At 37.3% G+C, this 21,767-nt stretch overlaps 1 protein-coding gene across 31 annotated transcripts in view; it reads left to right on the forward strand.

Moving 5' to 3' along the window:
• Positions 1 to 21,767, forward strand: part of LOC148654491 (uncharacterized) — a 263,900-nt gene that overhangs the window by 176,650 nt on the left and 65,483 nt on the right. The window contains exons 4-5 of one of the 31 annotated variants that reach the window (XR_015941476.1): positions 14,349 to 14,374; positions 15,357 to 15,451. The exons of 29 other annotated variants lie outside the window; for them this stretch is intronic. The gene's annotated coding sequence lies outside the window, so the exon portion shown is untranslated. The remainder of the gene's footprint in view (positions 1 to 14,348; positions 14,375 to 15,356; positions 15,452 to 21,767) is intronic. One more of the 31 variants, XR_015941475.1, reaches the window with a different exon arrangement.

Consider the following 21,767-nt stretch of genomic DNA (forward strand, 5'->3'; position numbering starts at 1 on the left):
AATGATCACTTATGATGAATTCTGAATTTCAGGAAACGTAGACTATCTATTGTCAAAAGCTGTTATGTTCTGGTGTAACTACATGATGAGTGTCATATACACCGGAAAAAATGATGGTTAATATAATATTGCTGATTTTTAATGTTATGCTTTCACAAGTTTTCCTTTAAATGAAGTCTTTTTCATAGAATTAAAAGAGTAATTTTGTTGTGTTTTGTAGCAGCATTTTTCTTCCCAGGTTTTGTTTCTTTCCCATTTTTTCTTTCTTTTAAGTAATTCTATTGCCATTACACATAAGGTGCAGTCCCCGATAAAAAAACAAAACTGCAGCAGAGTTAGAACACTCCCTTGAAAGGAAAGACACCTGTCTAAAGTAACAGCCTTATGCTCAGATGTACAGGAAACTTGATACAAAGGCCAACTGATTAGCAAAAAGGTCATTTGTCCTGGTGCCCAGAGCTAAGGTACAACTTTGAAAGGTTGTTAAAGTGTCTATACTTCACCCAAAATGAAATCACGTTTGAAAAGAAAACGAAACAACCTGTGCCGGAGCTTTGAAGTTCTTCGAGATTCACTCCCACTCCCACTCCCCCTCGCTCGCTCACCCACACACTGGCACTCCCACTGATCTCTAGCATTTTACCCTAAAAGGGTTGTTTGTCTGTGGTCCTGTGGTGGTGTGTGCAGTTCAGAAGTGGCACCCAGCACTGAATACCAAGGTTCATTTAGGGTGAGGCACTGAGAGACAGTAGGCATCTCAAGATGCACTGAACCAAAAAAAAAAAAAGAACTTATTTACAGTGGATCATCGAGCAATACTGAAACTTGGGTGGAGCTTCAAGATAGAATACTTCTAAATGATATTATTAAAACACAAAAACAATAACAGCTCAAATGTACTTTTCCAGTTGTTCATCTTTTTTTTCCAAACTATGAACTTACAGTTATCATGTGACCCTGCAATTAATATATATCTTCCCAAGGGATCTTAAGGATAAGTTCTTATAATGAACTGCTTTTACTATAGTGGCAGGCATTTAATGTTTTGCAGATGATAACTGATGCAGGATATGTCTATGAAACACTTTTGCAAATATTTGTATTTAATATAGTCAGTTTTGGTTTTTCTAGACAAACTTTTAATGAGCACACACACACAAAAAACAATGTTTCCATACTGCAAATACTGCTCAAATGCAAACGTTTTATCCTTTCCGAACAGAGACACTTTCTTACATGTGGATGACATATGATTTTGTCCTGAGCTCAATGTTGTTTTTAATTGTACAGTATGTGTTGATTTTTTATTTTTTTGTTTTGCTATTGAACAACATTTTGTTACGGTGATATTGTTATCTGAAACACTACACCTGCTGTGCTGTTTCCTGCTTCGAGAACATGGATTCTCTTTCATCTATTATGGATTTTACGGTAGCCTAGCAAGCATAACACTGTGCATACAAACAGAGGCAGGACATGGAAATGTGAAATTATTAAGCTGATGATCGTCATCAAGACTTCTGTTTTCGCAAATACAGCAGTTATGGCTGTGGACTTCCTCAGATGTGGTTTACAGAAAGAAAAAAAAGCTTTCAAAAGTTAAAATGCACATTACGCTATGCTGTGCAATGTGAGTAATAGTTTAGTGACTCTAATCATCCATTTTCTAACCACTTCATCTAATTCTGCGTCTTGGGGGAGCCAGGGCTGATCCTGGCAAGCAACAGGCACAAAGTACGATACTGTACATCCTGGATGGGACATTAGTCCCTTACACTTAATACATTTATTTAAAGACCTGAATATGAATGACCACATTGCATAACTTTTTCTTTATTGCTCATTTCTTGTTTCTCTGGAACAAAATAATCAGATGAACCTGCAAATGAAATTCAGTTGCACAAAACACTCCTTTTATTCATTTTTCTGTCAATGTCGTCCTGTTTTAAAAGCCATGGGTTTCGTGTAAAACCTTTGCGGGCAATGGGAAACTGACAGTTAACTTTGATATACGCCCATAGAGGGCGCAGGAAGATGCACGAGTCAATCACTGGCATTTTGCTCACCAGGCCAGACTAGTTTCAGTTTTGTCAAGTGAGCTGCTGAGTCAGGGGATCTTGGCTGATGTTTTATGTAGTCAGGAAGGTTTATGGTTAAAAAGCAAAACTGGGGAGGACTGCTCTTTTAATTTCCTTTTTGTCTGCTCCTCCACAATAAACATCTACACTATATGTAAAGAGAAAACTTAATTAATTTGAGGATAACCCTAAACAAAACAATATCAAAAAGGGGATGTTTCTATTTTAAATAATGTCACCTTTATAGGAACTGCTGACTTGAGTATTTTGTTGATTTGCCTTACTTACCATGACATGTAACATCTTATATGGAATGCAACATTTTTATCCTACACAGAAGTTTTGTTTTTTATTTGTTCTTTCAGGGCAAACCAAAAGGATGACTTTAAACACGTACAATGCTTTCTAAAGTGTTTCTGTTTCCAGAAAGCACTTATTGAAATTCTATGCAGAAAGAGGAAAACAAACTGAAATGTCATCCGTTTAATAAAAGAAAGCAAATATTGGATTTCTGAAAGTATTTTCAGACGTTCGTTGAAAACTAAGTCAAATTTTGAACTGAAGAAAGAACTTTGAAATTTCCTTCAATTTTTTTTACAGAAATTAATTTCTCACCATGACCTCCGTTAATACCACACTGCTACTTCTCAGTCTTCTTTGTGCTATAACTGCTCCTATAAGCAGATCTAAATGTTAGAACAAAACTGCAGTTTTGTTCCTTATTGCATACTGTATGTAGTGCATTGTTTATTAAAATGGGAGTGCAATATACAGTATCTACTTCTACTTTTAGGACTACTATTAACAATGCTTTTATTAAAAGGCTCACATGAAAATTAATATAAATAAAATTGTGAATAAAATACATTTTAGACATGCCTGACAAAGCATTTAGTGTTTCAATGTAGAATAAAGCTTAAACCAAATCTACAACTGAGTAGAAATATTGAAAAAAGAAACAGAACCAACATTTTACAGGTTATTTGTCAGTTATAACCTTAATCCCTGAAACTGAATCCATTCACATACAGATTCATTCTCATTATTATGTTAAAAAGCAGCTGAAAGTTTGCTGTGCAATTAATTATCTATTCTGGATTGCATTTGAAAAGGTGTGTTTCAACCATGTGTGCTATACTTTATTTGTTATACACATCATAGAAATAAAAAGTAATACTTAAATTAATACTTATTTAAATGCAGTAGTTGCATCTTCTATTATTGTTGTCTATGCATCTTTTTAGATCTTCAAGACACGACCTCCACCCTGTTTACTACAGAGTGTTAAAACACAAGCATTTCTGCAAACTCCATACTATATAATGCAACGTTTTCTTGCAGGTTTAAATGGCAGGCACAAAAAGAGTTCAAGACCTCAAAAATAATTGCCACTCTGAACTGTTTCCTATTCTTTATCCCTTCTTTCCACAAGGTATAAGATTCCCAGAGAGTCGAACTGTTCTGCACAAGCAAACCAGCATTACCTAACAGCAGTAGAGAAAAACATCACGAAAGATGACAAACCCAATAGCATGTGGGTGATTAGTATTTTCACTTTTTTAGTATATTGGAAATACGTACAGTATATCCAATTTGCAAATGCTTTTACTACAAGCTAATCACAAGGTCCAACATATGAAAATATGACCCAGTGTAAATACTGTATGAGTAAAGACATTTTTAACCATTTTTATTGGTTACAAAATTCCATAGTTCACATGATGTTGTACAGAGATGTGCAGAGTAATATCAATGCAGTGAAATGGATCAATGGTATTAGACAGTGGGACTGACAGGTGTGTAGCAAGAATACACGATTAGAACTGCTGTGTAGAGGCATCTTTCTCTTGTTCTGTTGGTTTAATTGTCATCAGCTCTAATATGGTTTACTTTAACTGCTTATTCCATATGTTCCTCTGTTGTTTTTTAACATAAAAAGCATACCAAGTGAAAACAGGTTCAGAATATTTAGTTAATATTCTGTAGTTAATCAGTTTCATGAAAAGAGTCATCTGAAGATTTTTTCATTTTTGATCCATTTAGATGATTCTGATTTACCTCTGTATATTCTTGAAAGAAAGATTATTTTTTTCTGTTTTTGAGAGCTAGTCTGGAAGTGTATTGTTGTCTGGTATTAATCCTGTTCCTTTAAACTTAAAAAAGAAAATAAAACCTATGTGAGTATATACTGTATATTTAATTAATATGATCACTTTAACAGGATAAGTAGAATCACAGACTTTCTCTAGTGTAAAACAATTGTAAACACAAAATTCAATAACTTGAAAAATGTGTAATTGAAATTAAAAGGCAGCATACATGTTATTGAATTCTTTAAATAACGTTCTTTATATGTATGAGTACTTTGGAAATATTGTATACATGGAGATAAAAGTATCTGTTTAACAGTGTATGACTCAGTATTATACTAATCACTGATGTAAATGCAAATGTTTTATGGTTCAAAATTAGTTCCTTTTAGTTTCACAGGCAGTAGCTTTGTTCTGGAGGGTACATTTGATAGTTTAGTGAACTTAAAATCATTCAAGAAAGAAATACAAATTGATTCTTTGTTATGCTAATGCAGTCTTTAATCTTAATCAAATGTTCTGTCGTCAGATTATAATCCAGATTTATACTTTGTATTAATTCACTACAGTATGGATTGATATCATAAAAAGCTTTGTGTTATTTAAGGAATAAACTGTTAAAAACAGACAAAAATGTGATTAATTTCTCTTGCTTTCAATCATTTTCAAAGTAACAGTATGTTTTGCATTTTTTCTGTTTCAGAACATTCAATTTTGAGAAAAGTAGTTTTCTTAAAATTTTGAAAAACAATAACAGTTTTATAGTCATTACAGTTTAAAAATGAGGTACATAACTTAAAGTATTAGTTTGAAAATCTGGAAATATCTGAGTCAACAAAGAACATTTATCTTTAAAAGTAAAAAGTTGAATCAAGGAGCTAAAAATAGGTACTGGTTCAGTTTCAGCTAATAATGGTAGACATAAAGATGCTAAAATCCGTTATGATACAAAATATAAAACCTAGAGATTTGATAATGTACAGAAAATAATATCTTAAATAATAAATAAAAAGTTTGTGCTCTAAATTACAAACTTACAAAGTACAGTATATCACATTCATTCTAGTTTTGAATCGCTTGCTTGAGGGGAACAGATTAAAATGGAGCTTGGACCACTAATGTTAAGTGTCAGTCAAAAGGTTCATACTCTATCATTCCTTTCTCCACTTAATAAAGAGCAGAAATTTTCATTTTTGATGGAGAGGGAGGGGGCGTGGTATTTCCTGTCTAACTTAAACTTTATTTTTTTCCATTTTGAGCTCAAATTCTTCACAATGTTCAATGAATTCAGTGCTGGTAATGAAATACGTTTTTTTTAGATATATAGATATAAGGATATATTTTTACGGTGATAAATTGGGTGTGTGTTGTCATGGTCACTGCAAATTGCTGTAGTGTGCCAATGAAATGTATGTTCTTGCTGGTCACAATCGTGACCATGTTTTTACACTCCAGCTGTGAAATCACCGGTCATGATTTCATTTCAATTGCATGTGTGATTCTTTGAAAAATGGTAAGAACAAGACCAGCAACAAAAAATAACGCAGACTAATTTTAATTTTAAAATTAAAACTAACAGAATCGATCAAACCAGTTAACCATGCATGACTATAGTCATAATAGTTACATGCATTAATACAATAATCACATGCATTACAAATTTAATTTAGTTAAATGAGTTGTAGATTTTATTTGTTCCGTTTCAGGTTATAGAGAATACAAAGTAATTTTTTTTTTTCCCCACTAAACCATTCCATATTCACAGCAGCTCTGGACAGAGCTTTGTTTTTGCTCTTTTTTACTGAAAAACAAAAGTGAAAACATCGTTACTAAATGGGTTGGAGAGATGTGTTTTCAAAAACACTGACTGTCTCCATTTAACAATGACAGCCCACATCATCAATCAGCATGTGGTTATGATTGTTATTGTTATACTATTAAAAGTCTTATTTTCTTCCTATGAACAGCACTTTTTGTGATCAACATTTTCATTTCATTCCCAAAGTAGATTTGACAAACAAAAACATCAACTCAACAGCCAACATTAAAGTACCAAATCAATCATACAATTTTATCCAAAGCTGTAATACAAGTTGAATACACAAGAGTACACTATATGTGTATTGCTCTTTTAAGAAACAAGCATATTTCTAAAAGGTGTGGAAATCCCTTCTCAAGACTGGATTGTTTTAGGATTTTCCTTATTAATTCTATCTGTTTCGCAATATATTGAAATCTGAGTATCCTTTTTTTTCTGTTAAAAGTTGTTGTGCCTAAACTGGTTTATTCTCACATTGCTTCAGATGGTACCTTACCATTATCTTTAGTAAAATAAAGAAATAAGGAAGCAGGCATGAAACTTGTTCACAGGTAAATTATACGTTAATTTAGAAAAGACTGCTTTTAGCTGGCTTTACAACAGTGAGAAAAAATTCTACAAATCGGGATAAATCCAGATCGTACTGTATGTGCCTTCAATCTCTTAGGTGTTCGGAGATTTCCACATAATCTTATCTATATTTTGGACATGTGTTACATTTTTATGATTTTAGTGATTGTACATCAGTTTACAATATACTGTAGTCAGAACCTAGGTTTTTCAAGGGCCTTGAGGATGAGCTAGTGAACAGATTTAGTAATGGCTAGGCATTTACAGTCTGGGCTGCTAAGTGAGAAATGAGGGGAAGCTCTCTGCGTTCACTTCAATTCTACATTCATCGGTGCATGTCAATGTGCTGCAACGTTATTTGGAGGTATTGAAATAATTTGTTTTACCATTTTAACACAGGCATCACAAGACGGACGTCAAACAGGTCCTACTGCCTGTAAAAGAACGACCACTGTAAAATTTTGTGAAGATACATTAACTGTGTGAATGAAAGCTGTTTACTCATTCTACCCAACTTGAAACAAGCCTTTTAATTTAACAGTCTTAAGAAAAAGCAAAGTAAGTGCAGATAGTCCTGAAGTTTACTCAGTAATATATAATATACCCCTATTTGGTCATTTTTATAACATTACATATCCCCTGATCCATACAATTTATCTTGTCTCTTTCTTCTTTTCACATAATCTCAATGATGTCTTCCAAGGATTCAATGTTCAGATATCTTTTTCTCAACTGAGCATCTTCATACAAATATGTGTAGTTTGAAGACAGAAATCAGAATACGTTTTAGGAAAGGACTAAAATAAGCTACTCTAGCTGATGTTAGATGTTAGCTGATGTCATGTTTTATTCAAGACCAAGTCGTGCCTTGGCTTCCACTAGAAAAAAAAGTTTTTCATAAATCTTGTCGGAAGTCAGTTATTTGGTTTTTTCATGTCATGGTGACAATTAAAGATGAGAGACTTTATACTGGGTTTGCATTTTTGGAAAAAATCCTTTTCATCGTAAACAGAAATGTTTATGCCATTCTGAAACGTAGAAAAATACTTGATATCCACAATGTACTCTGCTTATTTAACTGCATGAGTCGTTAAAATACTGAAATAATAAGCAACAATAAACTTGTCATCCTGGGTTATAAAAGCACTGGCAGGATATGGGTGGTAGATGGAAGTGTTGTTGAGGTGCTACAAACACCTGCACAAGGCAAAAATCCTCATCTCACTTTCATGTGCTGATAGAAATATGACTGAATGTGGCCAAAGACAAGTCTTATATGGTGAGTCACGTGATCTGTGTTCGCATAATTTACTGTAGAACGTGGAACACGGAGGACAGAATATCTGTGAGCAGCTGAGAGCTCTGAGAGGAACATTCTCCTTTTTCCTTCAGTGTGATGTAAGACATTGTTTTCCACAATCCCTGTGTGAGGTGAAATCTAATTCTGCGTAACTGACCCGTCTTTTGTTTCGTAAACACCTGCTCATCACTGAATTCTGTTTTAAAAAGAAATTGTCCCAGATACAGTGTGATTAACCTGTCTACTTCTTTCTTTTTTAAGGAGTGAGATACAAATTAGGTGCTTTATCTTTCCTGTTCCTTAGAGCTGTACCCTTTTACTATTGTCTCATTCCCATGGGATGAAAAAGGACTGATGACACATTGATGACACATTTTTGGTTATTGAAATCGAGCTTTCAGGATATCTAAAGTTCATTATGTACTTTGGCACATAGGCAGGTCTTTAACCTCCTTGTGTGCATGGCACAAGAACAAAGCATGTAGATGCATTGTAAGCACACATCAAAGCTTCCACTATAGATGTACTACAACAACTGTTCTACATGTTTGAAAATTCTTAATATTTATGGCCTGGAAGAAAATGTTAACTTTCATTTATCCTAATATTTTCCATTTTGGTGGAACGAAATCAAACATTGCATATGGAACCATTACAACTTTGCAGCTTGCTGCATTCCAGCCCTCCATTATAAAACTGTTATAGTGTAATCTGGAAGATTCAAGGATCTGGAAGAATGAGGAATCTGAAACTAGGAATTGTGCTTAGGAAGGTGCAGGCCGACAATTTTACATTTCCTCTTGCTGTGTGCAATCTGTTGTGAAGTGAGTACTCAATAGCAATAATGACACCCGAAGAAGGCTCCACAGCCAAAATTTTTTTCTTCTCTTTTCAGAATGGAATAAACCTTTACTTGTTCCTTTGCAACCTACGCATGCTGACACAGCTGCCTACTCAATAGGTTGTACAAATTCATACAAACCCAAAGAGATGTGAGTCATCTCAGAATTGCACTGTATTACTGTATATTTTTATATGGGCATACATCTGTTACATTGGAATAACATCTTACTGGTCAACCACAGATCATATGTATAGTACTGTACACACAGAATCAACTGAGACTGTTGCCTCAGTAATTTTTATTTGGACCTGAACTATGTGATGGTATTGGTTCTGTATCTGTACAGTGTAGTTCTGTATTGATCAAAACAAGGAAGACAGCACATGATTTCTCTGCTTCTTCATGGGACACAAAGTTTTGAAGTTGACACAAAATGAACTTATGGAAAATCCTTATTGGTGGATTCTAGAAACAGCTTCAATGTTTTCACCATTACAAATGAAACAATACAAAGTGGTGACCTCTTGTCTTTTGCTTCTAATTAATTCATGTCATATTTTGTATATGAATGTATTTCATTTCTTTGAAAACCTTTCAAAATCTTTTTTTTTTAATTTCAGCTATTGACAACATTTTCTGTCTTAGATTTTTAGTGTTTGTGATATCCCGCTTCTACTGTCTTTTTTTTGAGTACGTCAAAAAAAAGTAAATTTTATGTTCGGTTTTAAAACTATGTATTACTAAAATCCCATTTTGCATTTTAACTGTAATCTTGGCTTGGAAATCAATCCTTCGAAATGACTGTTTTGATTAATATCCCCATGGTTTATTTCATTGCTGTGAAAACAACAACAAAAAAAAACTGCATTCTCTCAAAGCAAGTTCTAACTTGATCAGGACAGGTTCCACTTGCCTGAGACTTTATTTGCATATCTCTGATCCTACAACTTGCTTGCCTGTCTGAGGTCTTTTTAGTATAAACCGGTAAAAGAAACAGTGAATTCTTCTGGACAATTAGACATTCCAGCCTGAGCCAGCAATGTGTGTCTTAGGCCTTGTTTTCTGTTCATGATTTGGGAAGTCCCTCGTTCTGGCAAGCCATATAACAGAGCTTATCTCTTTTTATTTCATGTTCTGCTGAAGTTTGGTACAACAAGCTCTTTGTGCTAGGGTGATGCTTGGTCCAGTTCCAGGCCCTGATCTGCAGCTGCTCACAAGTGACGGAGGCCTCTGTGTCGGGCCTAGTGTATGGCTGGCCTAAGGAGGAAACCCCAAGCTTTCACTGAGACTTGCTTAGCTCACTAGATATCCATTGTGAAGAGAAAGACAGTACCGCCAGGGCCATTTGGACTCTGTATATCCTTTGAAATCAAATAAGTAGCTGTCTCTTGTGGGTTTTCTCTGACATTTGACTCTGGATCGGCCCAATAATGGCGCCATTTCCCGTTGATTACATGGACGTATCTTCATACAGTCATATATCCTTGATGTGAAACTTGAGGTTATGTCATGATTAGAGATTTCTTTGACTGTGCGTTCCGCTTGAGAGTATACAACAATTTTGCAAACTATCCCAGGATTAATTAGGTTTATAAAGGAAGTTTGGGAGGAATGTTATATCCTAATCTTGCGCACTTATGCTCGCCTGCATATATAAATCTTGCACCCAAGACTTAATTCTGCGTATCTCTCACACAGCCTTCTTCCATCCCAATCTACACCTTTGCAGCAGCTCTCTAGCTCATGTCTTGTCAAGAGTGAGTGGGGTCTGGGTACGTTACAATCAGTCTACCATTCCCCCAGCCAGGCAACACCAAATGCATTCTACGTATATCAGACCTCCATTGTGTTCATTACAGTTTAATCTTGATGTAACTACTGAACCTTGAACAGTAAAATGAGTTTAAAATGCACATATGTGTTTGAAGGATTAATTTTAACCTAAAATGAGTAGATATATCAAGGAATCAGAGTGCATAAAAAGATTATCAGTGTACCAGGCTATAAGATTCCTTGCTCTCATTCCATATACTATATATATTAATTTATAAAGTAGCGATGCTGATTTATTTTATGTTTCTTTTGTGAATGGTAGTGAAAAGATTTCTTCTTAATACCTTTGTGGGGTAAAATCCTGTAATTGACAAAACTGGACCAACCTCTCTCCATGGTAAGACATGCTGTACCTGAAGCAATTAGTGAGTCAGAACCACAGTTTGAGAATACATTGTATCCTTTAATCTGTTCAGAAGGTTATTGTCATAGTTGCCTTTGAACAGGGTGTCTTGTTTGCTGCTCCTTAGTACTCAATTAATAATACTACACTACATTATGTACTAGTTTAAGCAATTGATCTTGAGTGTAAGGGTGAGTGTAAACAAATACTTTCTATCCAAAGCTTAAGTTTGACTTGTCTTCATTTCTGCTTCTCCCAACCTCCCCACCAAGTGTTTACAGATTCCTCAGGCTTTGAAGAAACACAATATAGTGACAGTCCATATATTATAGCCCTATAGTTTTCAAAATGCATCTTCCTTATGGGGGTCAGTAGACAACAACCCAATATTGTTAAAGATCATCACACTTTATAGGAAGAAAAAGGCACCAATTTTAAAATTGGCCTTGAGTGAGCATTTCTGAGGTCACTTGATATGGGATTGAGAGACTGATGTAGTTAAAAGGCTCTCACTCAATATAGATATATTGTACTGTACTGTATGTACATTTTTCTACATTTTTAAACAAAATGTCAGCAGGCAGTTTGACTATCCCATGCCTGAGAGGAGAACTAAAAGCAGGATTTGAGTCTATGTGTAACTTTTCTAACACTCTTCAAATTGATTTTATAAGGCTGGCGCTGTTTGCAGTAATGGCGGAGTCTCTAGGTAAAGAATTCAACTATGCTGAGCTTGTGGCTGTAAGAATGGAATGGAAAAAGATGTTTTTACAAACAACTTCAAAATGTGAATTGGTTACACTGGAGATTAAGAAAATTTCTTTAAGAAACAAGTTGACGTAAAAACAGGCATACATGAATAAATTTGATGGTTGAATAACTAAAATGGAAGATAGGAGTAAATCGGGAAATCAGAGATTGTTTCTGAGATTTGTATGAGAAGCATTCTTTATAGGGAGACTCTTGTTGTAAAGCATAACAGTTCCTTAGTGCATTAAGTCTACCTAAATATTCAGACAGACACAAACAGGGCTGTGGAGAAACCTTTGACTACGAAAGATACATTGACCACTACACTTTGGGAAGATACCTAAAGGATACAGTTTTGCTGGCGATTTAAGGGCGCTCCAGTCCTTCCTCGTTTGCCTTATTCCCCGCACCTGTCCCTTGTTCCAGCCTCCTTCCTGTCCCCCTTTAAAAGCCAGACGCAGTCGCCAATCGAGGCCCTGCATCTGATTTCCGCATCGCGCGAGCCCATGACCTGGATTCGTCTGGCTCTGTTATGCTTTTAACTCTCTGCTCCTGTTCCTGTTCCCCCCGCCGGTTCTGACCCGGCACCTGTTTTTAATCTCTTGTTTTGGATGGATCACCCAGCCATGGACTTTTGCTTTCGTTTGGATTCTCCTTTGGCCTTTTCTAGGATTGTTTGCCTCGGCCACACCTCCCCGGATCACCAGCACTGCATGGACACGCCTCCCCTGTTTTCATCCCTGTATTCCTGCAAGACTTTTTCCCCATTGTTTCCTCACTTCTTCAGATTGTATCGTCTGCATAGGGTCCAGAAAGAACTGTTTGTTACAATATCCATCACTTGGAATGTGTAAACACGATACAACAATCCAAAAAGCATTAATCTATTTCATTTGTTAAACAAAGGATTCAACGATACTGTATGTGGATCACATCCCCCGTATTTCATTACTCAATATAGATCTAAAGATGTTGGCTAAAGCTTATAAATCTACAAGTGGTAATTAATAATTATTCCTGACCAGACATGCTTCATTAAACAGAGTTTTAAGTAATTTCTATACCCAAACCAGCAACATTGGCTTATCAGATCTTTTCTTTGTTGTAATTTGTGTAGCCCAGGGGAATCAGATCTCACAACCCCCAGTATCCAAAGCAACTGAAGCCGTGAGGACATGATCGGGCTGCTGTCCTTGCCACCTGCCCCTGCTTAATAGTTAATTACTGTAACTCATTAGCGCTGGATGCAAAAACCCTGTCCTGTCCGCAGTCAGGTGCTCTGTCATTGAGCTTCGTCCCTGTGTAAAGAAGTACTGCTTACACGAAACAGCTTGTCGGCCACTTGCCCTGCACTCTGTTTGAACCCGTCTAAACCGTCTATTCTGAGTCTGAGCAATACTGCCGATCAGCTGAATCCCCATCTGTTTCCAAGTTACATGACCACAGATGGCGTCATTAGCAAATATTCCGATCTGCCTGGCTACACAGAGTATTCAGTTTTGTTTGTCTGCCCAACACAACCCCAGCTCAGCTTGTCTGTCCGGTGCATTCTCTACCTTGCCTGCTTCACCTGAACCTAGGGATTGGATTCCTCAGCCTGTCTTACAGATGTGGCATGCTCCAGGTCAGCCCCAGATCTCAACACCATGGTGATAAGCAGACATGAGAGCACATGACTGCCCTGCTGAATGGAACGCCAGCCCATCACAGGGATAAACCTCAAGCAATGCTGGTCCCTATTTATATAGCAGGATGGACTGGAGCAACTGAGCTAAAGTACCTCGCTCAGTGTACAACAGTCATGAGTCCAGAGATCTATCCTCTACACAACATGGCATCTCATCAGACAGAGAATATCTAATTATCATTGAAGACTTTCCTTAAATATTGCAAGGGCAGTACGGTGGCACAGAGGTTAGCAGTGCTGCCTCGCAGAGCTGAGGGCACAGTGTTTAATTTCCAGGGTGCTACGTACGTGGAGCTTATAAAGTATGTTCTTCTTGTCTTCAAATGGGTTTCCTCTGGGTGTTTTGGTTACTCCCGACAATCCAAAGACATACTGGTTGGTTATTTGGCTTCTGGGAAAATTGGCCCCAGAAACAAATGAGGAAGAGCCTTTTGCAATTGACTAGTGTCAGGGTGTGCGCAAAGAGTCCACATATTAATACAATATAAAAATACTCTCACTTTAATTTTTTCCAGAGAAACAGCCTAAAACCTAAACTACTTTAAATGAAAAGCATACTTCTCCACTATGTCTCAGATGTTGAAGTCTGGAAGTGAGGAGGGTACATTTCTGCATTTGATGTAGAAATTACAGTCTTAGTGACCAGCAACAGAAAGGTTTCTCATGGAAGTCTTATAGAAAACTACACACAAAAACCTCATATCAGCAATCCTAGGAAATATTACATATCATTTTTGTCTGTATTCTAGGCTTGACTTTTTATTATCACTATGTCCTCTACCAAACAATGTATTTCCTGGTTAAAACAGACAAAGATCTGCAAAAACACAATGGAACAATGAATTAAATGTTTGTATGTTACTTGAAAAGACTATTTCTTACCGGAGAGACACTCCACAGGTGTTTCACAAGACTTTGACCCTCCCACAACTCCCGGCTACAGCGTGTGTACTCTTGTGATGATATTTTTAATAGCTCAAACAAAGAAACATGGTTTTGTAATTATCATTTAAATCTCTTTTTTTTATTAACAGCACTTCAGACAATGTCGCTATATACAGTAGGTATTTTTTTAACTTAATAAAAATACTTTTGTAAACAAAAGTGAGCAGATTATATTGGGTTCCCTAGCCCTAAGAGGATATGATTTTGTTTCCCATTTGGCCCCTTTGAAAACGAGCATAGACTTGCTGTACTATTATGTACAATCCATTCTGTATTTCACTTGAGCTTAAGAACACAGTTAATTCCTTTTAGTGCAGGCAAATTTCTTCACAAAAACCTGATAAAACACTTGAAAGATGAGGATAAAAAAGTGAACTACAAAGTAGTAATAACTGAACTGACTGAAAATGTTCTGTCCTTGAATATGCTTCAGTTCATCAGGATTTGATGTGTTTAAGTTTACAGATCTCATGGGTATGCGAGAGTTCGTGAACTTTTCATACTGATTTGTTGCCATTTCTTTTTATTCCTTAAAACTTGGGGATGATTTTGTTTATTCTGTTCTTTGGAAATACATAGCTAATCCATTTCTTTAGAGTTGTTAATCTCTTGAGTTGCTTTGTACAGAACATTTTTACAGTATATACAGTACAGTAATGTACCGAAAACAGATGTTTGTGAGACAAGGTAACATTTCAAATTCTCTTACCAAAAAGTCTATTACCGAAGTAATATTCTTGCAATATTAAATATTCTGTTTTTTGATGTCAGCTTCCTGTAATTGTTTTTGCTCTAACTTGGAGTTTTCATTTTTTTTGTATTGTACTGTCAAAAAACATCTGGACTGAAGCCCCAAATGAACCGTAAAGAATTTAAAATTAACCCCTTAGTAATTAAGAAAGAACCTGAACAAACAGAAAAAAATGATTACAGTTTCAGGCAGGTGCTGTTTATTTAATCTGCAAGGTTTCAGGATGTAGGAATTGAAAGTTTAATTTTTGTTTCCCCAGTGCCATTTGCTTTGTGTTTCATAATCATTTCAGTGCCCGGAGAGATAAAAGTATAATGACTTGTCTCTCTGGACTGTCTTCTTTCAGAACAATTCTGACTACTGATCAGAAGAAGTGGTGCACCAACCCAATCATGTTTCAGTGTAATTTGTTATTAATGAATGTTCTTGGAGCCTTCCAAGGTAATAGTCAACCTATTTGTCTTTATATCTTAGAGTCAGTGACTGGGAATGTAACGAAAGCGTTCTTTCAGGACCCTATGCAGACGACACGATCCGGGGTAGAGTGAGAAAAACACGGGGAAAAAGCACGCGGGAGTCAGGAATGAAAACGGGGGGCATGTCCATGGTGCACTGGTGTTCGGGGAAGTGTGGCCGAGGCAAACAATCCAGAAATAAGTCCAAGGGAGAATCCATGAGAAGGCGAAAATCCAAAACTGGGCGGTCCATCCAAGACAAACAAAATAAAAATGGGAACCGGGTCAGAACCGGCAGGAACAGGAACTTAAAAGCTTGACGGGACCAGGCGCTTCCAGGTCCCGGACTCGCCTGGTACGGGAACCAATGCAGAGCCCGGAACAGAGTAGGTGACTGGCTTTTAAGAGGAACTGAAAAGGGGGCTGGAACAGGGAACAGGTGCGGGAGATGAGTAAAGAACAAAAAAGGGCTGGAGCGTCCTTAAGAGGAGGGGTTTACAAACGTGACAAGGAATCCAGTTTAGATCCTTTGGACAAAAGATGACAGTGCTGCCTCAAAAACTCAAAAGCAAGGCTCCTAAGTGGATTACTTCCCCCAGCACTGTGGCTCGTCCTGTAGGGCGCTGGTCTGTGGGAGGTGAGAATCCGGGTTCAAATCTGTGGGTCTCCACACATCCCAAAGCATTTTTTTGGGTGGAGCAGTGGCTCTGTGGCTAAGGATCTGTGCCTGTGGCTGGAAGGTGGCCGGTTCAAATACCACGGCTGGCAGAGGAATCCTACTCTGTTGGCCTCTGTAGCAAGGCCCTTAACCCCAACTGCTCTAGGGGTGCTGTACAATGGCCGACCCTGTGCTCTTACACCAAGTTTCTCTCCCTGTCTGTGTGTCTCATGGAGAGCAAGCTGGGGTATGCGAAAAGACAAATTCCTAATGCAAGAAATTGTATATGGCTAATAAAGAGATCTTATTATTATATCTTATCTTATCTTACCAGTAAAGGCACTATCGTTAAAAGTGTTGTTTTTGGTCTGTGGTCCAGGATTCACGAGTTCAAGCCTGAGTCATGTTACTTTTACCCAAAAAAGTGATAAAAATTTCTCAAGCAGAGGCACATCATTAGCAGTGCACCACATGTGTAGGGTAGAAGCTAGTTCTCTTGGCTTTTGGCGACACTGAAATTCCTGTGATGTGCCAAGCATTAGCAAGCTTGCAGTAAGTGAGTGGCCTCCCACTCCTCAGTTTTGGCAGCAAATTTCCTGCAAAGCACAATGGAGCTTGCAGTATGTCCCGAAACAAACCGCCCTGATAGGTATGTGTGTAGGTCCTCCTGTTTTTCACGCAAGTGCAGGAGTCCGACACGAAACAAAGACAAAATAGTTGCTGTTTCCAAATTGAATAGGTACACAACAAAATTCCACATTCAAACCACGACAGACTACATTTTCGAAGTAAAATAATGATCATTATAATTTAAGAGAGTTCGAAACAAAAGGAAGCTGTTAAGTCAGTTGGTTTCACAGCATGGTTGGCTGGTTTGTTGTAAATATCTGTTTGAGTGAAAAACTGCATCCTGCCTTTGGATTGTAAGACACGTAGTGCTTTATTTACACTGGTGTGTTTGAATCTAAGTTCCCTCATTGAGTTCAGAATAATTATTCTTTTATTAGCAGGTGTCACACTCAGTGTCAGCAGTGGATGTAAGTGTGTTACCAAAGCTCAGCATTCTTAGATTTGTTTAGAAGTGAGGGGAGAGCAAAATTAGATTGTTAAGGTCCCGAGGTAGAAAGAGGCCAAGCTCGGCCAGAGACAAGCTCTTCAACACGTACTGTAATGCTCAACTGCATTTCACAGCTTAGATGTCAGTCATGAAGCTGGGAGACAACTAAGGCAACTGCACTGTGTTTTATGTGCCAATCCAATGGAACGCCTTGCCTAATCATTATAGAGGACTTGGTAAGCATGAGATCTTGACCCCTGGTTATGACTTTGAGGAAGACGGGAACATATGGCTCTGCTCACTCATCTTTGCCCAGGCTTAACTACTCTCTTCATGTGGCGTGTCAGTGCTTACTCCCACAGAACAAAGGATACAGGAGACAGCAAAAACAGTCAAAGGAATGTGGCTTTTCTTAATGGTTAATGTGCCTCCCTACCTTTTAAAGCCTTCCTGATGAAGTGAAACATTTACACAAGTTGTCGGCATGAATTTCCTGAACAGCCAACATCTGTTGGACATAGAAGCCGCTGGAATGGTATAAGCAAACAAATGCACAAAGATGCAAAATGGTCCCTCTATAATCCATTGATACAACCCGTTTGTGGTGTTGAATGAGAACAAATGCGCAAAAGACAGTGTTTTTACCACGTTGGGTCGGACTGTCTTAACGCCCACACTCAGGTGGCATTTGACACTGTTTACTGTGTCTTTGAAAAATAGAAATCAAAGCCAATGTTTAAATGGAAAGATTAAGCATTACTAAGAAGGTTTATGCCTTGTAGCCTGTTCTTTATTGGCATCCACCTGGATAGCTCTATAGCATTCCTTTCCACTAACAAAAAAAGAGTTGTATACTGGGTATCCTGAAAAATAAGACTGTCTTTATCTGTTTAAAAGAAATGAAATATGCTTTCATTCGGGGGCCTAAAAAGGTTTTGTTAAGCATGGTAAGTAATAACTAAAGCATTGTTCGTATCTTTGTGGATTCCCCTTCCCCATCCCTCGACTGAGAAATCCCCCTTTGCATTGAAGTTACTTGATTCTGTGATAGTCTTTTCCATATTGTGTGACAGAATGAACTCCGAATGAACTGTTTTGTGAAATTCATCCGCTTTGTGAAATAGGGGAATAGGACATGCTTTGCTGCAAGACCCTCAAAAGACATTCAGTTTGCTCAACGCGAATATGTTTTACGTTCGGTTTGAAGGCTAAAACTCTGTGCTGGCTTCATAAAGCCTGTGGCGTGTCAATAAAAGTTGAGCGGTGCCACATTGATAAGGTTGTGGATTCCATAAGGTTAGGATGAGGATGAATGCACCTCGGAAGACATTTGATATACAGTCATCACATAGTTGTCCAGAAACATTTGATCTTAAGGTGTTGAGGAAAAATTGGGTACTGGCCCAGTGCTGGGAAGTCCAAAGGAAGAAAGTCCAATGCAAAGTCCAATAAGCAAGGCTTCCCATTAAAAAAGCAGCATAATATTACAACCACAGGTTATCATTAGATAGCCTATTTGATTTGCTTTGTACTGCAGTAAATGTGCGTGCAGCCAGGTTTGTGAATGCTGCTGGTGAAATCAGCACGTTCATTTGAAAATAACAATAATTATGAACAATTACCAAGAATAGATTTGCATTCTCCCATTAATTCAGTTTGTGTTGTTTATGTCCTATTTGGACAGGCAAGGTGCCTCAATGGTTAGCATTTATGCCTCACAGCACTGGGACCCTGGGTTCAAAGTTTGTATGTTTGCATGGGTTTTCTCTCTGTCTCCCTGGTAGGTCATGCTGGTAAGTTAACTGGCTTCTGTAAATAAAAGATCCCTCTTGTGTGTGTGAGTGTTTGTATCTGTCTGAACCTGCGATGGACTGACATCCTGTCCAGGGTGTATCTTGCCTTGTGCCCGTTGCTTGCTGGAATAGGCTCTGGCTCCCCCATGACTCTCTATTGGATTAAGCAGTTAGAGGATGGCTTAAAAGATTTCCTATTGCTGCAGTATCAAAAGACATGAATCACCCATCTCACACTTGACATGCAGCTGCATTTAGGCAGCAACACGTTACAGTGCAAATATAAAACATGCGGTGAATCACGGAGTATGAGAAAATATTGCAAGCATTGTGATTCACCCTTAACATCTAAGTGCCTGTGAAAAAAGCAACTTATACGTCATCATGCGAGGAATTATCTGTTCATATATGTAGTGTATATAATATAGTATATATTTTAAAATGAAATGCAGACAGACGAGTTTCATATTATGATTGATAATAAGTAATTAGGTACATGGGACGAAATGGAATTATTTTCCTAAATCTATGATAAGAGTGCTGCATCCTTTTCATGTTGGTTAAGTTTCATATGACTAGCATCATATAACAAACACTGTGGTTACCTGTGTTAAAACAGGTTTAGTTTTGTGCAAATACGTACTGTGCCTGTATGACATCACAGAATACAGGACTTGTACATTGTTTTGTATCAATAAAAGTTGCAGTATACTTTTGCACATTATACTGCATTTTCGACAAATTGTGCCATCTTGAATTCAGGAATTCAGACTACTGTATGTTGTCCTTGTTGAACTCTTAGTCTACTTACACTTTCAGTGATGCTTCACAAACATTGAAACCATGCTGTGAATGGTTCCCACAGAGAAAGGAAACCACACGAGCTCAGCAAATCAGCCCCAAACTGATTGTAACTCTTATATGTTTTCTTATATTCTTATGAATAGGTAGTTGACTGGCATGGGATTGTTCAGAGTTCTGATAATTAGAAAAGGCAGATTTATTTGAATGAAATGCGCTTGTCAAATGAATATGTGAAAGAAAGTACTGTTCATTTGTGATATGATGAGGGAAAGATAAGAGAACAAATATAGTGGGCTTCTGAGCTCAGGGAGAGTCCCTTACAAGCAGAAACAATAAAAAAAAATCATTCTTTTTACTTTCTAGTTGAATTTATGTACAGTAAATACTGAGTAATATTATGCCTGCAGATTTTGTCTGTATATACTAAGTATACATGTGTTGGGAAATCGGGTTTAAAATTTAGTCGGTGACGATCAGCATAGTAGACGGACAAGTGGGCCATGATGAACCATGTCCCTTAAATTTTTCTCGGTGATTCTGGCTGCATAGAAGCAAGACAAGGGCCCAAAAAAATTAGAAAATGTTTTGAGTCCGATGCAAGTCTACTTTGTTCAAACACCAGAATATTGGGAACTGCATTGTATTGACAACGTTTACTGTACAACTGTGCAAATAAGGATCATTTTGGTAAAAACGGTGAAATGAGGTATCAGTTGTCATAACAGAAATGAGATGACATTTCTTAGCAACCAAAAGGATAAGACAGTGGTTTCAGGGAGTGTTATCTTTCAAAACACTGGTTTTAGGTTAATACATGGTAGAATTTTAACTTTGCAGTTCATTTTGTCATAATGTTTACATGTGCATAGATTAAACATAAATGCTCAAATTCTTCATTCTAAAGTCTACATAGCAGAAGGTCCTTTATTCTAAGTTCTACTGTACGTACAGTATATCTACCAAGAAACCATTGAGGAAACGAGTATACAGTATTATACATAATACGGTTCAGCTAATTTAATAATTGCATGCACAAATCTATGCAGTAGGTTTAAAAGGATTGCATGTCATCCTGAGAGCAATGCAAGATGCCAAAGCTGATAATAAAATTAATGTGCAGCAATGAAAGCACATGTCTGTCATGCTCGTTGCAGATAGTACCACATAAAGACTTGTGATGTTACCCATGTAGAGCTTCAGGCACTGGAGTGTGAAAGAACTACAAAAAAGAGAGACAAAACACATGAATATACATCAGTCTTAGACGTCCAAACAATTTATTTTTCAACAATTTCCTGCATTCTGTGGCAGCAAGATATGGTTTGTTTGTTTTTTCATTTGAGGTCTTTATATTTGCACTCATGTCGCACTTTGTTTCAAAAGAAGCGTGTGTTTTGACAGCTTTACATTTCAGTGAGTTTCATAATAACCCCTTCCTCTCCTTTTAAAGAAATACCCCTACACACACACACCTTTTTTGCATTGCTTCCAGGTGAACTGAACCTTGTCTTACAGTTAAATTAAGGCACTCCTCCTTCGCTTGATTTGGTGCATTAACTTTCGGAAGTTAAAGTTGCTTTTTGACCTGCTTACTAAGACCCCTAAAGGCAGACAGGCTGGGCTCCAATTATCTTTGTGTGTAGGCAGTATTTATGAAAGCTAAGGTAAAAAAAATGCATTATTAAAGGCGTGTGTTTGACTTACATTTAGTTCATAGGATGGCTTTTTCCTCCCAGCAGCTGATGTTCCCAGCTAAAAAACTGCAGATGGTTTATGTCACACGTTTCACTGAGAGAAAGGGTTTGGATCACTTTCGACCTTGCAAAAGCAAGCCAAGCACCTTTGTTCCAAATACGACGCAAAAATCCATTCAACACAATCTGAGACGTAGAAGAAAGGCTTGACAGAAATCAAATCAATGGCACAAAAATGTACAATACTCACCGGAAATCACATCACAGTTAAAAAGGGACACTTAATGGACCTAGAA

The sequence above is a fragment of the Lepisosteus platostomus genome, chromosome 9, assembly GCF_059453375.1.
Source record: "Lepisosteus platostomus isolate fLepPlt1 chromosome 9, fLepPlt1.hap1, whole genome shotgun sequence".
Classification (NCBI taxonomy): domain Eukaryota; kingdom Metazoa; phylum Chordata; class Actinopteri; order Semionotiformes; family Lepisosteidae; genus Lepisosteus; species Lepisosteus platostomus.